Source organism: Pithys albifrons, chromosome 4 (genome assembly GCF_047495875.1).
Source record: "Pithys albifrons albifrons isolate INPA30051 chromosome 4, PitAlb_v1, whole genome shotgun sequence".
In the NCBI taxonomy this organism is placed as follows: Eukaryota; Metazoa; Chordata; class Aves; order Passeriformes; family Thamnophilidae; genus Pithys; species Pithys albifrons.
In genome coordinates this window covers 1,597,503-1,615,303 of record NC_092461.1, presented here as the reverse complement: position 1 = coordinate 1,615,303, position 17,801 = coordinate 1,597,503, and the positions used below count along the sequence as shown (strand labels likewise).

Sequence of the window (17,801 nt, the reverse complement as noted above, 5' to 3'; positions counted from 1 at the left end):
TGTCTAGATGTGCATGTCTTTAAAGCAGCTAATTATTCACCAGCTTTTAGGCTTTGTTCTGAGTTCAACCGTGGTAGGAAATGACCTTGACATTTCTAAGAACTCAGGCAGAAGTCAGGTACCAGACAGAATGAGATTCCCTAGGAATTTTGTTACAGGAACAAAGCTGTATGAGGTCAGGCATTAAACAGGGTGGAAAAAGCCATATTAAAAGCCTGAGTCAAGACCTGCATGAGTCATTAGAAATGTTCTGTCTGACTTCTGTGGACTCAGGATCAGTCATTATGATTTCACATGTCGTATTCAAACTTCAGGATGTCAAACTTAGGATATTTACATTGCCCCGAGGCATTTGGATTTGGAAACACTATTCTTTATACTACCCTACTAATAGGAGACAACTTCTTTTAAAATCCATATAATAAATGTTGAAGAATATTTTAATACTGGGATGCTAATGTTAAACTCACTGATGTAATCGATTAGCACATCTTTGTTGACTCATGGTGACATTTTCTGAAGTGCTTAAACAGCTGAAGAATACAAACTCATTAAAATGAATTTATGTCCCTTTGAAAAAAAGGAGGCATTTTCAAAGATGTCCAATTAGGATACTCATTTCCCACCAGAAATGGAGAAATGAGCGTCAGCTTTCTAAAACTGGGTTTGGAAATCTCACCTTTCATTCTTTCTATTTTTATATTTTAGTATTTTTCCATTCCAATACATTTATGCAAGCACTGTCACTCCATCTTGCTCTTCTGACAGGAACTTTCACCAAACACAGCAATACTGCAACGCTCACATAACCAAGATAACTCCTCCAGCACTGCAGCATCACACTTCTCAACATGTGAGACAATGCCTATCCAGGAATTTGATGGAATTTCCTGGAGTGCTTTAGCTTCTCTCTCATTTCTCACTCCCCTTTAGCTGGTTGTCTCCAATCACAGACTGTCCCTTGGAGTTAAAATAGTCTGCCACCTGCTGTGAGTGCATATGCAGGCACAAAGTTGCCTTATTATTCCTGACAGTGGCCCATCTTGTCTGAGAACTTCGCTGAGGGTTTTCACTCTGTTGTGCCCCTTCATGGGAGCTGCACACACTCAGCGTACCTGATGTGCTGTTAATATCTGCATCAGCTTTTAGGATTACTCTGACCTCTTCCTAGAGGCATTTGCATAATTATTTCGTGCTAAGTAGAACAGCTTCATGTCTTGAGGAGGCTTCTTTGCACCATTTCCAACAGGGCACGTGGGAGCACTAGATTCTGATGTTTCTTCAAAACTGGGGCTCTCATATCTGAAGATATTGGGGACACGGTCACTTCTCCCCTTCCCTCCTCCCAGCACGAGCCCTCAGGAGGAATTTAGGTGTGCTCTGATAGCTCCTGTTTGGTTGTGCTTTAATGCCAGCTGTTAAACACAGGGGAAATGCAGATCTTGAGAAACCCACTCTGATATTGGGTAGGTCTCTGATGAGCAGCTCAACAGCTACATGGCTTGGAGGGTTTTGCAGGTGAGCACAAGCAGAAGGGTGGCCACTGGAGGGCTGTAGGCACCTCCAAGGTTACCAGGCAATTAAGGGCTGTAAGGAGAAAGACCATAATGTTCAAACACTGGTTAGACTCTGCTCAGAGTTGCTGTTCAAGCTGCTGCTGATCCACACCAAGATATTGTGTCTGTAGCCCAGCCCAAGGCATGACTGGTTGGCTTCCATGCCCATAGTACATCTCAAGGATTATACTCCAACCCAGCTAAGTCAAACCAGTCTTATTTATCTTTAACATTTTTATAGGAGTTTTTTTTATTCCATTTTGGTCAGTCAGGGAGTGACAATGATACTGGCAGCAGATCTGAACTCCAGGGGAGAGGGAAGCAAAGGAGGATAACTGATTAACAGCTGAAAATGGGCATTGTTTGCTAATCTCTGACTTCATATCAGCTTTAGGCAAAAGGGCTGGTTTACATCTGATTATAACCTTTGTCTTCTAGAGAGCTCTGGGTCCCCTAGTGGATCTTAGCAGTTTCAAGAAATTATCTGCTATCTGCATATTCTACATTGCTTAGGTATACAAGTAAGATATTCCTTACAGCCCCTCCCTCAGACACTCTGGAGACATGAGACAGACGATTCCAGTCTGGATCCATTCCACTCCAATTATCCACTGTTTTTTTGTAGCATATTTTTTATTTAAATAAATCAAGAGGTTCCATTTAGCACATTGCGTTTGTCTTGGCATGCACTTCACACATGCAGAAACTCTATATTAAGGCTTTCCTACAGCCCTTAGCAAAACAATCAGCCAAATGTATCCCTGGTGTGTAACTGTACTGACTTCAGTGAAGTTACACTGGGGTATCCCTGCTCTGTTGATTTGTCCCCCCTTCTTCTCCTTCCAAAAGACAAAACACAAGAAAATGTATGTTTGTATTTAGTTAATAAAACACATTCCCTGTATGAGACACATGTAATCCCCTGCACTTCATTGTCTGCTATATTCCTTGCTGATTTAAAGGAATGATTTTCACATTTATATATCATTCTGGTTTTATGACAGATGTCACAACAGCATAGAGGTTGTAAGAACAAGCAGTGGGAAGTCAGGAAACATTAAAGTCACCATTTGCCCCATGAGCATAAGCTGCCAACCTTGAAGTGAGCCTGTTGGCACCAGCAAACCTAAGAGCAGCAGGAGTCACTTAGTTTTGAGTGCCCGTCTCCAAGGATCAGTTCCTGGCCCTATTTCAACCTGAAGGTTAGAGAAGCAACATCACAGAGGTAAGAAGAAGCAGATCCAATAACAGAGTGCTGGTCTGGTATGAGTGGTGGGCAGGACTTCACCTGGCTTGCAGAGCAATGCATTGCCCTGCCTGCATCTCATGTCCCCATGTTTGTTCTACAGGTATCGAGACACCTCTCCCTGCTGTATGAAAACCAGGTAAGCAGAGCACTTTCTGCAGTTCAGAAAAACTGAAGCAGAGTGACACCAGTGAAGGAGGTGGGACTTGGGTCAGTTCCCTTAAAAATTAATTTTTGCCATTCTGCTGTCAAAGACTTTTCTCAACAACATAGATGGAAACACAACTTCATTATGGACTAAGAATCATTAGAATAACAGAATCATTACGGTTCAAAAACATCTCTAAGATCATCAAGTGTTACAGGCTTGGGAAAGAGTGGCTTGAAAACTGCCCAGCAGAAAAGGACCAGGGGGTTTTGTGTGACAGATGGCTGGACATGAGCCAGCGTGTGCCCAGGTGGCCAAGAAGGCCAGTGGCATCCTGGCCTGGTTCAGCAAGTGTGGCCAGCAGGACCAGGGAAGTGATGGTCCCCCTGTACTCAGCCCTGGTGGGGTCACACTTCAAATCCTCTGTCCAGTTTTGGGCTCCTCACTGCAAGAAAGACACTGAGGTGCTGGAGAGAGCCCAGAGAAGGGAAACAGAGCTGGGGAAGGGTCTGGAGCATAGGTCTGTTGAGGGAGCTGGGGGTGTTTAGCTTGGAGAAAAGCAGGCTCAGGGGAGACCTTATTGCTCTCTACAACCACTTGAAAGGAGGTTGTAGCCAGATGGGGGTCAGTCTTTTTTCACAGGTAGCAAGTGACAGGATGAAATGGCCTCAAGTCGTGCCAGGGAAGGTTCAGGTTGGATAGTAGGAGGTTTTTTTTTCATGGAAAGGGTTGTCAAGCATTGGAACAGGCTGCCCTGGAAGCATAGATTTACCATCCCTGGAAGTGTTCCAAAAATGTGCAGATACAGCACTTGAGGAGATGGTTTAATGGTGAATGTGGTGGTGGTTCTGGGCTAACAGTTTAACTTGATGATCTTACAGGTCTTTTCCAACTTTAATGATTCCATGACACTGTTTCTTCTGCCACTCACAGGTCTTCTGTGTATCTGGTGTGGCATGACCTCTGCAATACTGTGTTTCTGGGTGTTGATGCACTGATGAACATTCAGAAAGTATCTACTAAGAGTAAGGATGAGCTTGGGGCACATGGGGAGTGTACAGACTGAAGGGGAGAGTGTGATTAGCATGTCAATGAGAAGGTGAAAGACTTATTTAATCATCATTCAAACAGGATGCAGAAACCTGGTAATGTGTGGGCTTTTCAATTTAGCAGATATGTAACAACATTCTGTGGCTGAAAGTTGAAACAAGCCAAAATCAGAATAAAACTGACATGCAGATTTTTAACATTCAGGCTAATGAAAGTGGAATTATTTCCCAAGGGCTACAATGGAATATATATCACTGGAAAACTTCAATCAAGAGAGAATGTGGTTGAGTGTTTGTTTTCCAAACAGATATGCTTCAATACAAGGAGGAATTAATTGAGGCCAGTACTGCAGTCTGCACAATGCAGGAGATCACATTAAATGGAACCCTTGATGTTTTGAGCATATTTTACAGGCATGGAGGCCCAAAAGCCAGATTGTTCAGAAATAAAAATGGTCTTATGTATTGCTAACACACACAGAGCAGTGGGCCAGGGCTAATATTTATTAGGCTAAGCATTCACATGCTCAGTATCCACAGGGCAGCCACCTTGTGAGTCTCTGCTGGCCAAGGTGCTGCCAATCAAGCAGACATGTCAGCCTCTGTTTCTCCTTAGAACAGACTGAGCCTCAGTCCTGTAAGTGCACTGCCCATCTCCTTTCTGCCTCTTCTCCTAAGGTTTTTAGATCTTGTCAAGTCAGATTTTCTGGTTTTTTCTCTATTGTATCTCTGATGATTTTACTTCCCTGCTTCTGACCATTACTAACTGGTCCTGACCTAACAAGCTCAACTCTGTGGTCCCTCTTTTTTTCTGCCTTCTTGCCCATACAAATCTCTCACCTGCACCTTAAAGTGGGAATGATGACAACAGTTCATCTCCATGAAAACTGAACCCTGAGTCACATAAATGGCTACAGTGGACCCTTTTGTTTTTACAGTCAACAAACATTCAAGGATCCTCTCTGCTCTGAGGCTTCACACACTGCATCCCATAAAAAGTGCCCACTCAGCCTTCTTATGCATGAGAGTTACAAGCACACCCTAAGAGACAGAGGGAATGGTTCTCACCTTAATTACCCCCATGTAATGTAAGCCATGACTATGGGAAACTGGAAAATCAGTAATTAAAAAATAAATCCTGCCACTGTACACAATACTGAGGGGTATGTATGGCACGTGCATAAGAACTCATAGATGAAACTACCAGATAAATAGAGCTGTGCTCTTATATTCCACATTTCATATCTTTTGTGATAACTTCAACTACACAGGAAAGCCAAAGGTGGCTGGGATTGGGAATAATGTACATGCCAAAGTTCAAATATCTACACCAATTCTCTAAGGTGTTAAAACTGCCTAAAAACATAACAGAAAGAGTGAATTTCACCCCCTATTTTCTATAATTCAAAACTTAATTACAAAACAAAATCCCCAAACCCATACTCTTCCCCCCCCCCAACAAAACCAGAACACTAGCAGAGATGCAAAAGAATCTGAGAGGACAGTGACATTATTTATACAAACATCTACCTCACCTGAAGATAATATTCAAGTGAGTTTTCATCAATAATCATGCTTGGGGCTTAAGTAGCAATCACACCATCGTGTGCTGCTAGAATGTAGAGCTAAGAAGTGATTTTTGGTTTTTTACATGAAGGGAGATAAGATGAAGCAAATTCATCCCTTTCACATTGCCTTGAGTTTGACCACTCTGGTGATGCACAGCCCATGAGACTGCACCCTGCTCACTGATAACATGTGGCTGCCTGCAGGACTCTTGCAGAGAGTCTGGGTACACCACTGAGAGCTCTCCAGAACCTCCCCATGTGAGCCTTCTGCAGGGGGATGTGACATGCTTTCAGCCTGGCTCAGAAAGGAGAGCCCACCTGATGCTAAAGGCACTTTGGCTAAAGTTCAGACTCACTGACTGAATGCCATGTCACATCTCTGTGCTCATGAGATGAGAACCTCCTCTTCTTTCAACTTGTGCAAAAGAAATGCAACTCATCTCTCCTTTCCTGTTTCCTCCCCTGAAGAGCATCAGCATCAGCAAGGTTCCCAGAAATTTGTACACATTTTTTTTTTCTTCCTTTCTCAAAGAAACAGGAAGATTCCTGGGTAAGTGTTCTCCAAGCAATGGCTACTTCTGCTTCTAACAGAAAAAATGCAGGGCAGATCCCTGCAAACAATTTGTTGCTTTTGTTTGAGATTAAAGCTCTTCCATTCTCGGAGAGATTGTTTGAGTCCAGGCAATGTTCGTGTTGTTTCTTATTTAGAAGTGCTCCTCCATTATCAGTCATGGCAGAGACTGAGCACAGCATCACTTGGGTGTCTGCCTGGGGTGTGTTTGTGTGTGTGAATGTGTCCTATTTTTGAGCTATTTTAACTTACGCTTCATATTCTAGTGCTTTGTGATAAGTAGAGTTTATGTCAGAATAATTGGCCTGAGGATTTTTCTTTCCAGTCCAGTACATTTCTGAGGTACAGCTACATGGGAGATAATGGAAATGCCTCTAGAGTGTCTGTCTGACAAGGGAAATAGCAAGAGTAAGGAGTGAACACAAAACAGGGACCTTGTCAAAGAGTGTGCAAGTGAATCACTCCAAACAGTCACTGGGGGTGACGTATCTGAACAAATTGAAGCTGACATAATGGTCAATTTGACTGGGGAAAGTATAATTTTGGATTAGGATGAACACCTTTAATCTGTCAATTGTGGCAGTCTTAAACCTGTAATTGAAAGAGCAGAGCACTGCTTTACTTCAGATGTCAGTCAAACCCATTCACCCTCCTCTGATCACTGATCAGTTTGCAGCCTCTTCTGCATTTACTGATTAGGCTCCTAAATATTTTCTCTTGTAGACAAAATTCTTTCCTCCACCTAAAGAAAGCATCAATCCAGTAAGGGCAGCCCTTCAGAGTAACACTTGGATTCACCTGGTATTTTCAAGCAGATGGTATTCAGGGCACAGGAAACAACAAAACTGAGTATCACCATGTGTTTAATTTTCTCTCTTGCTCCCTGAATTGCCATTTCAACTCTAAAACACTACCTTACTTTTAGTTTGCTCTGTGCCTGCATTGTGGCAGCCCTGCCATTCCACAGTTGCAGTCATGCCTCTCTAGTGTAATTCAGAAGGGGGTGAGTTCTGCCCTGGGAGCTCCACTCCCAGAAGATGGTTGAGTTTCCAGCCCAGCTTACTTGTCCCACCTATCCCAGTCTGGGACAGGTGAGTGAATGAGTTCCACAGCCATCTTACCCACAAATCTACCTGAGAAATACCTGACGAAGGATACTGACTCATGGGAAGCAAGGATATCTTAACAGCTCTGGGAGAAGAGTTACTCCATCCCTGCCCACTTGCAGGCAGATGGTTCTATGATTTTTCAAGAGAAATGGTCCATATGCTGCACACAGTCTCCTGAGACTTTTATCCCAACATCATCTCTTCCAATGTTTAGATTAAAGCAACATGAAATGGAGAATAAAATTAGCCTGACCTTGCAGTAAACAAACAGATAAGAGAAGGACTTGCTGCATGAAAGGCTCTCTACTTCTATGCAGCATCTCAGGCAAATTCAAGATCAGAATCACAGAATATTCTGAGTTATAACAAGCCATCATTGGGTCTGGAGTTTCCTTATCTTAGCTCGTGCTGCACATGAGCCATGCCCCACTAACATGATTCTCTGACCACTGAATCTGACATTCTGCACAGCACTTGGAATTCTGTCCTCTTTAATTTTATGGTTATCACCAATACTGTTGTTTTAAATGTTTGCTGCTGTTGCAGCTCTAGAGGCAAAAGGAGAGAGGAACCTCTTGTTATTCTTAACAGCAACCTTGCCTTTGTCAGGCAGGCCACAGGGAAGCACCAAAGAGAGAAGCAGATTCCCATTCCCAGGCAGGAGAAAATGCAGTAAAGTATTAAAGCAGCAAAGCAAACTCATTTCTTCAGCAAGTGAGGTTGAAATAAACAGGCAAAGAAGCAGCCCACCCTCCAGAGCTTCTCAAGAGTAAATCATTCAAACTATTACTTATCTGTCCTCTACTCTGTCATTAGTGCCTGCCAGTCAGCTCCTTGTAGGGGCTGTCTGTCCCACCCCTCTTGTGTTATTATGGTTGCCATGCCCTCCTCTCAGCAGCTCCTATCAGTTATAATGAAGCAGTGAGGAGAAAAAGCCCCACTCAGGCTCCCAAATTACCAGGAATTAAAGGAACAACAACAAAATTGCTTTTTTTTTTTAAAAAAAACCCCAAACTAACAAACAGAATAAAAGCAAAACCAAACTGTGAGTGTGAGAGAATTTTGCAATCTGTAAATGATTTCTGCTTCTGGGATTTCATACGTCATTAAGATTTATAGGTCAGTTCAGAGCTTAAAGAGCAGATGTTTTCTCATTATTTATCTTCTCAGCTAAGGCACGAGATTCCTTTTTAAGTAAATCTGTGTAACACATGCAATGAAAACAGAGCAGGTCCTACAATCAGCCTTTCTAACCACCTCATCAAGGGGGAACTGAAGCACCCACAAAAGAGAAGTTTCATTTTCCCCTCCATGACAGAAAGGAATGTGCTCACTGGTGTCTGATCCTGAAAATGTCAAACAACAGAACTGGATCTTACCTCTTATCTGGCTGTGCTCTGACTATAGTTAAGAACATTTGAAGTTTCTTGGATGAACAGTCAACTGGTTAGGAGACTTCAGCTTCTGCACTTCCTCCCAAGACCTGGAGTTCTGAGCTGTAATCAAAGAGTACTTTAATCAAAGTACTGCTCTGAATAATGTCAAGGCTGGATGTGCCCAGTGTAAAGCACAACCTGTTGGTGCTCTGCTGCAGCCCCCAAGCTGATCAAAGCCAGGTCACTTCCACAGCCATCTCTCCTCCTCAGAGCCCTTCTGGGCTTTTGACATAATGTAGACACAGAAATGAAGCAGCTCTCAAGGATCCACTTCTCTAACCATGGCACCCCTTTGTAGGCAAATCTGGGCTATTTGCACAAATCATCCTCTGTTGTGAAGGTGGAAGGGAAAAGTCAAAACAAACAAAATATTCCAACAACTTGAATTCTGAACCTTCTTCTTGTGTTCCTTACATCAGAAATACCAGACTCAGAACTACAGAATATTCTTTCCATCTTGTAATATCCTTCCAAAATATAAAAGTTCCATGCATGTATAACCTCTATAAAGTTTTGCATATACTGTTCCATCTTCCTTGTCAGTGTAACTGGGCTGAGTAGGAATCTCACATGTTCCCAAGGCAGCTGGGACTGTGTCTGACCTTGGAAGACCTTTATAACTCTGGGATCACAGGATGGCTTGTATGTGAAGATCCCCTTTCTGACTGTTCTTCCCTGAAGAGATGCCTCTTCAACTCTCCTGCTCCAGGCCTTACCAGCACTGCTGAGACCACTCATGCCTGAACAACCTCCTCAAAGCAGCACACCTCCAGGGGGACAGACTCACTTCAGAATCAAGAGTAATTAAAAGAAAAAGGAACACAGTGGCCTCACTAGCAAATCACACAAGCAGTAAAACTCTTCAAGTAAAGCATTAAAAGCCTCCAGAGCCAATGCCCTCTTCTTGGGATGCTGTGGGACCTCCTTTATGCTCAGATGTTGAGCCATGGACTGAAAGAAACCCTGTGCCTTTTCCTGAGGTCTCAGTTTCTTACAGCAGCCACCCTGCTCCTCAGCTTTTTAAGGCAATTAAAGCTCAACTCCCATTGCAGATGAAGTGGAACAACCAGTTCCCTGGAGAGTGCCTGCCCACTGCAGCAAATCTCCTGCTCTCAGGAATACCACGGTTGACCCCCACAGGGGCTGTGATGGGGAGGTGTTCTGTGAGATTTGAACTTAAAACCAGGATCTGGACAAGCTGGATTGATGGGCCAAGGCCAATTGTATGAAGTTCAACAAGGAAAAGTGCTGGGTCCTGCTCTTTGACCACAACAACCCCATGTCTGTAAAGAAAGTAAAGAAAATGGATTAAAAACTGCAGTCAGTGCAGTGTGCCAGCTGCCAGTGTCCCTTGGAAGATATTTGCAGTGTTTGTTACTGCCATGAAAGCTCTCTTGGTAATTTTTACTGCTTATGGCTCTTCAGGATTCCTTCTCTCTTTGGCTGCCCCAGAGCAATGTGCTGTAAGGGCCAACACGAGCATTCAGCTGAGCTGATCCACTCCAGCACTTCTCTGTATGAGGAGAAAGTGTGGCTTTCATTGCCAATCTTTAACTCTTAAAAAAAAAAAAAAAAGATCCCTGAGACTGGAACTGTTTCTCATGAAGTCCACATTGCATAAACAGTTGCCCCAGGTCCTGGGAACAACAGCTCCTCCACACATGGACTGCACCACAAAGCAAGAGCCCGCAGTGCTCAGGCCAGGGCAGAACAAGGACGTGCTCTCTTTAAGGGACAGATGGTATCTATTTAGCTAAACATTCTTCCACTAAGGCTGTTTTAACGCCCAGATAATTTTTATCAGCTTCTTATCACATTTGGGAGCCCAGCATGCTTCTGATAGAGGCTGTGTAAGTGCTTCCCAGAGAGTGCTGTAGTTTCAGGGTTCAAGGCGACATATCAGCATGAAGAGGAGGTGTGTGGATGTGGAGGGGTGGAATAAAAACAACCCCAAGCCATGTTTGCTGATTTTGAAATGTTCTTGGATGAATTTCCAGGTAGAATATAGACACAAGAACGTGAGAGGCCTCCCTCATCCATACTCAGTTTTGCTGTACATTCAGGGCCAGACTGTGAGCCTTTAACTCCTCTGTGTCTGTGCACTGTGACATGAAGGAGGTCTGCCAGTGCTCTCAGCAACCCAGAGATGCCTCACTGGCATCTCTAGCATGGTATTAAGCCCAAGCTATCCTGGCTCACATCTGACTGCAAAATTCAGTGCAGACATGCAACTTAGCCTGGCCCCCACTGCCAGGAGTGCTTCCCTTCCCAGATACTTCTGTTGTGAGGACAAGGTGTTACTCATCCTCACCCTGCAGATCACAGGGTGCCTCCCTGTTAGACTGCCAGGCAGAGCTGGCATCTGAAACCTGCAGTGCAGAGAGGTGACACAGCCCCTTGTCACTCCTCTTGAACTGTGAAAGTGCCACATGCAAACCCAGTAGCATGAAATCTGCCCAGCATAACATGCACCAAAGCACCTTGTTGTAAGGAATGGGAGGGTGTTCACAGAGAGCAGAGTATGGGACACTTCTGAAAGGCAAAGAAAAGTCTCTCCCTCTTTTCTTTCTTCACCAGGGAACTGGCTCACACAGTGCTACAATAACAAGCACTGGCAGGCTGCCCAGCATTGCTGTACTTTGGTTGTAAGTGAACTATGAGGCTCAAGCAATCTTCTGGGAAAAGTTCACACCAAATGGATTGTATGTTATGTTTTCTCCTCATTGTATTTTTTTCCAAAACAGTCTATTATATTCCTTCCCTGTTGCATTGTGGATTTTTTTAAGATCCCCAGGAGCTGCCCTTTTTAAAACCAAACATTTGGGTAATCAAACAGATCTGTTTTCTGAAGTAACAGAGATAAACTAGTAATCCTCCTCTCAGAGCCAGCCTTCAGAATAAAACCAGAGCACAACTCACTAAATGCTGGGGGGTTCTGTTGTTGGGCATTTGTTTGCTTTTTTTTTTTCTCAGATGAAATAAAAAAGTTACATGAGAAAAAAAGTGTGCTATTAAAACACCATCACTGTCTATAGATGTACATCCTCCATGCATTGGAAGCCAAGGCAGGGGAGACTTTACAGTAGTAGTGCTGTAAAAGGAAAAAGTTTCCAAAGGCATGTTCTCTGTTTCACCTGAAGTTTTCAAAACCAGTCTGATGTAATTTTTACATGATGATCCTGGACATCTCAGAGATGGCAGCTCTAACTGCCACTGTAAGATGCATTCATCTACTTTTAACTGTGTCTCAAAGTGGCTTTTGCAGAGTCATAGACAGACATATTTTTTAAATTCACATAAACTATGAACACATTGGACTTGATTTGTCTTATGAATCAGACCATGGACAGTCAGTTGGAAACCAGGTAACAAAAGTAGGTCCATCTATACATAACCAGCCCAAACACACACTCTCCATTGCCCTGCAAATACACATACTGTGAATTTATAATTATATAACTGATCTTATTTTAGTGCCTGGAGGCCTTTGCTGAGCTCAGTGTTGCATTGTGTTAGTATTGTACCCATGCAGAGAAACTTTCCTCCTCAAAACATTTAGGAGGGTAGCTTAGGGTCGTTTTGCAGATGTGATGTCACAGTACAGAAAACAAAGTCACAGCAAACATGAAACAGTTCATTCAGCTTTGATTTGTGAGTACCTGCAATTCCCAGAGACCTCGGTAGGAATTCTGGGCGTTCAGCACTTTTGAAATTCAAACTGAAGATCCTTGCCATGCTTCTGACAAAGGGTCCTTAGAAATTAAAGACAGAAAAGACTTATTAGGTTATCAGGCCAAATTCATCCCAGAAGAAACCCCATTGAAGTCAGTGAAATTTCACTGGGGATGGATTTACCATAGAAAGATTGATCCCTATAGTATATTTAGAAGTGCTTTGTCCTATACAGCTTTAATTAGCTCTACATTAGTCAAGGTACTGTACCATTGTTTCCATCAGCTACCCCAGCAGAGAACTGTCTCTAGCTATCCTTGGCCACAGTTTCCCTCCCATCCCCACCCCTTGCTGCTCCTTCTCATCCCCTCATTATTTTATGTCTAATTTGGCTAATGAATTTCTCAGACAGAGTCTTCTTTCATGTTTGAGAGGACCTTGCCTGTATTGAGGTTAAAGGAAAAAAAAGACACCATAAAGAAAGAACAAATTCTTCTATCAAGGGAAGCTTTAAGCTTTTCTTTGTCCTCCATCAATCCACACAGAGCCACGTTACAGTTTTCCACCTCATACTCTGCATGAAGATGGACATGGGTACTTTAGTCTTGCTTTCCAGTTTCACCACTGACTTGCTGCAGTCAGAGCAAGTGGCTTCACTTTTCAAACCTCTGCTCTACCACTATTGCAAAAGCCACAGTCATGCACGTGTAGAGAATTTCCCAACTTGCTTCACAGAAAGCAGGAAAGCATTTTAAATTCTGTAGTGGAAAAGCACAGTAATACAAGGTAAAGTACTGCTGCCATTAGTACTAATGTCTTTTTTTTTTAAATCATTCTAACACAAACATTAATCTTTTCTCTGAGTCTTGCCAATTATTCTTTTACTTTCTCTAATGAAAGTTCTAACAAGATTATGGGGAATTTGTAGTCTCTGTATGCTTTCAGTCATATAATTACAACCAAAACAACTGTGTTGAGAATAACTGCAGAAACTGTGGGTTCAGTGCTGCCAAGGAAAGAAAATGTCCACAACTAAGAAAAAAACCTCTAAACCCACACTGGACAAGTCACTAAATCCCATCTACGTAAACATGTGTGTGTTCACTTCTGAGTCACTGTATCATTTGACCATGCAAGAAGCAAAGCCAGTTTGCTTGAGGAATGTCAAGAAGACCAGAGTGTAATTTAAACAAATGCTATGTTTTCAGTTTTCTTAATGCTCTTCTAAAAGAGGCACACACTCAATTTAAAATTAACCACAGAGCTTAATTAAGCTTCTTCTGATTGTGCCAGGAGGGTTCCATGTTGTCTTCCTGTGGTCATTTCATCAGCCAGGGCTTTTCATGTAAGAATGTGCTGTATCCATGTCACAGCATGGGATCTCATCACAGACACCTGCTCTCAGCCTGTGAACACAGATTTTAATCCCCCTCCCTGCAAAAATGGTGACAGAAGGACATATTATTTAATTACTCATGCATGCTCTCCAAGACAGGGTCCACAGCTCCACTTGTCTCATATGGCTTGTGCTATTTTTGGGAGGTGATCAGATAGGGTGGTTGTTAAAAAAGGAGAAAGCTTCACAACAGGCTTCTTTCTGCTATTTGATGAGAACAATATATGAAAAGATTGGCAAGATGAGAAGAGAGAGGGAACTGAAGAAAATCCAGGTTTGGTAAATACAGCCATAAAATTATTAGTGACTTTTGCTCTTTCTGTGAAGATATGGAAGCTCAGCTCTACTGTGTAACTTCACTCTCCCCCATCACAAGATCACAGATCCAGCAAAAATCAGCTGTGATAGCCACCTCTGAAAAAGGTGATAGCCACATACTGAAAAAGATGAAATCATACTGAAAAAGATGAAACCATACTGAAGAAGATGAAACCAACTTAACCTTACTAAACCCCCCATCTAAGTAAGCTCTGCTGTATTGGTTATGCTTCCCCCAGGTGCTAGAAGAGCTAAAAACAGCAGGAAGATGAAAGAAGCATAACTTTTAGTTTTGCTTAAACAATGCATTTGCTCAATCACTTCAGTCCAAATCGTTCAGCAATTCCTACAGAAGCCTATCAGGGAGCAAAGCAAAGCACAGCTAAATGAAACGTTGGCTATTGTATCCCAGCAATCACCATCGTTGCATTCTCGTTGCCCTCAGCAGCACCTGCATTCTTTGATCACAGTCCTTTTATGTGCTGCGTGTAGACAAAAGACTGAGCCAGCAATTAGCCATTCTAGCACCGGGGCCTGAAAACTCTGCAAATGCTTCAGCCCTTTAATGAATTCCTAAATAGAAGGAAGTTGCAAACAAAGTTCAGCTTGTGTATTTTATGCCAGGTTCCCACAGCACTGTAGGTTTGTGGAGCTTAATTAATGACACTTGCATCCTGTGTGCTTTCCAGAGTTTTAGTGGAACTTTTACTGGTCACTTCAAACTTTGACATCTTTTGGACAATTGTCCTCAGAATATTGGGCAACCTCCCCAGACTTTGGAAGGAAAAAACAAGACATTGCTGCCAATCATGACTCATCTGTATTAATGGGATGAACAAAAACTGAAGGGACAAAACATGCCATCATTTCAAGTAAACTACTCATCAGAAATCCTATGCATTGTATAAGAACCAAAATGGGTGATGAAAATTAAAACCACAGCCTAATACACCAGCATTTGGGAACTCTGCCAATGCCCCTAATTAAAATTTTGAACTAATCTCTTCAGGGAATCCAAGAAATTCTTTCAGAAAGTGGAACATTCTTCTGTGCACATCCAACTACTTATCCTGTAAGAGGGAATAGAAAAGAGATTGTATTTGATCAGACAGAGGTCAGTCGAGTGGAAAGGACAGTGTGAAAGCTACAGGAAATGAGCCATCTATGAATGAAAATATTGGAATTCCTTCTTGAACTCTGACTCACATCATGTAAGATTCTGCTGGTCCTCATCTAAGGATCATTACATCAATGGAAAGACTTCGTTAATTTTAGTGGGATTTTAATCAGTTCCCAAAAGAGGAGAATACAAAATAAGTGTTTACAATAACAAGATATGCCAACATGTCCTATCCCTGCTTTTCTTTTGTCCTACCATTGTTAGACAACTTGCTGAGAGTGGTTTGAGATGAATGAGAAGTGCAGAGGCTGGACTTGAGAGGGTCTAAGACAGCCCCTCTGACATTGGCTTATAGACAATACATAACACACTCAGTACTCTTAGAGCTGCAATTAGACATGAAAGGAAAGAGTTGGGGATTGTCTGGCAAGTGGAGAGGGAAGGGATGCTGATAAGTATTTCTAAGAAGAGAAAACCAAAATCTTCTTTATTGTTAATAAAAAAAAAGCTAGAGTAAAATTTGAAATAGAAAAATATAGGCAGGTGTGAAGAAGAGGGGAATAAGGTAATAGAGCAAGAGTACAAGGCTAGATTAAAATCTCATAAATCTGGATAGAAAATGAGACAAGATAGGGAGGAGTTAGAGTTTTCCCTCTTCTCTCCAGCTTAGAAACAAACAAAACGTCCTCTCTGTTACCTTTTCTAAAGGATCTTTCTGTAACTAAGCCATTTATGTGTCTACATTACGTGTAATTCTCTGATGCCAGATGAGATAAGAGAGAGAGAGATAATCCTCATAAAGGATTTGTGGCATTAGAGATTACAGCTTCCATTTGTATGTTGTATGTCTTGCCTTCAAGAGGCCTTGAGTGATGCTGTAAGATCTCTGTGTTCAGATGACAAGATTCTTGCATTCAGAACTGCCTTATTACAGATTCAGAAACACCAACAACACAAATAAGGGGTTGGCTGTTCAGATCCTGCTGTTCTCCTAATCCATGCAAAGGTAAAATACTGTTGTGGTCAGTGGGATTCTTGCCAGGAGAACAAGTTTGAAAACATTTTCTTGTATTTATTCAGCTGCCATTTCAGTATGAAGTAAATAATAACAAAGTGATTGTTTAGCAAACAGAACACTTTATTCCAGGAAGAAGTTATCTTTGTTTCATTCATAGTTTGTCCAAACCAGAAAGGTACTTAATCACTGTGCCTTTTTTTTTTTTTGCTTTCCCTCTCTCTCTCTCTTTTTTTTTTTTTAATATCTAAACTCCTGTTGACACAACCAGCTGGAATCTCAACACTGGGTTTTACTTACAGCTCAAGAGTCCATCTGGGGCTTAAGGACTTTTGTGGATCTACCTGAAGGTGCCCTCAGTGGGCATCTCTCAGGAAAAAGCCAAATAACTACAGCTGAACTCAGTTTCTCCATCAGAAGGGAGATGGCATTAATACTTCCAGGAGCTGATAATCCCTAGGAATATCTTCAGCTGCATTTTCTACTGTGCAGCACTCCCTCATGTGATGAAGGAACTGAATAATTTTGGGAAACACAGAGGAACTATGTTCAACCTCCCAACACGAGTGTTCTGATACAAGGCCAGCCCTGGCTTTTGAGCCCGGCAAACAATCAATCTCTGTGACACTGAATGGTGAGAACTATTCACACAGCGCTGTCCTGCTTAGCACACGTGAGATACCCCTAGAAGGAGCATGACTGATGATAAATTTAGGTGACATTAACACAAATGTCATTTACAATGCTCATTTGCCTAATAGTGTATTTATGTTTCTTGAACATTGTAGTGATCATTTTTTTAATTTCCTCTCCGGTGAGAGCATTTAGTGGAGTGGGGGGAATTTATGTTTGTTCTCCAATGATGATATGTTAATCTCTACGGCAAAACTCTGCTTTCTCTGCCCTCACCTACGCTGACATTTTGCCTGATGCACTGGAGCTCCTGAATGGATCCACAACATTCAACCAACAATAGCCACTTACAGCTCGGAAAAGTGATCTACAGCTTAAAAGACTTCACACCTCTTAATTGCAACTACTCAGAAAGTGAAGTAGGTAGAGGAATTCTGCCACATACAAGCAGGCAAACATCTAATGGAATACACCTTTAGCATCTCGTGCTGCGTGATTTAGGATGTCACAGATCTCAGCTGTTCATTGTCTTTCTGACTCCCCTGGCTGTGTCGAAATTACCGCTGTGACAGCCAAGATGAAGTGGCTGACTGTGTGAGCATTCCATGCTTCCAATAAACAGCACAACTACTTAGCTTAAATCACCACTGACGGGAACGAACTTCTTAAACAGGTTTGAACTTGCTCCTTGTTGAGCACATGTGAGTGTGCCCCAGATTGCCTCCTTCAGCTCGACAGCAGCACATGTGCCCCGTTATCAGCGGCGGGAGCTCTGCATCAGTCAGAGCTGGCAGACAGGCCCCTGGGGACTTTTCTAGCTAAGGCTACCCTAGGGCTGCTTCAATATATTCTCCGGGCACAAAAGAGGACATATCTCTGTGCAAATGTTGTTATTGCACAATGGGTGTCATTGATAGCAGGAAAGAGACAATGCTTGGGAGCTGGACATGTTGTTCGAACATAA

At 42.5% G+C, this 17,801-nt stretch overlaps 1 long non-coding RNA gene across 3 annotated transcripts in view; it reads right to left on the bottom strand.

Annotated features, from left to right (window-relative positions):
• Positions 1-17,801, bottom strand: part of LOC139671024 (uncharacterized) — a 209,408-nt gene that overhangs the window by 119,675 nt on the left and 71,932 nt on the right. For 2 of the 3 annotated variants that reach the window (XR_011697652.1, XR_011697650.1), the window contains exon 6: positions 12,343-12,435. This is a non-coding gene — a long non-coding RNA (uncharacterized lncRNA). Of the gene's footprint in view, positions 1-8,626; positions 8,744-12,342; positions 12,436-17,801 lie in introns of all 3 variants that reach the window. The other variant, XR_011697651.1, reaches the window with a different exon arrangement.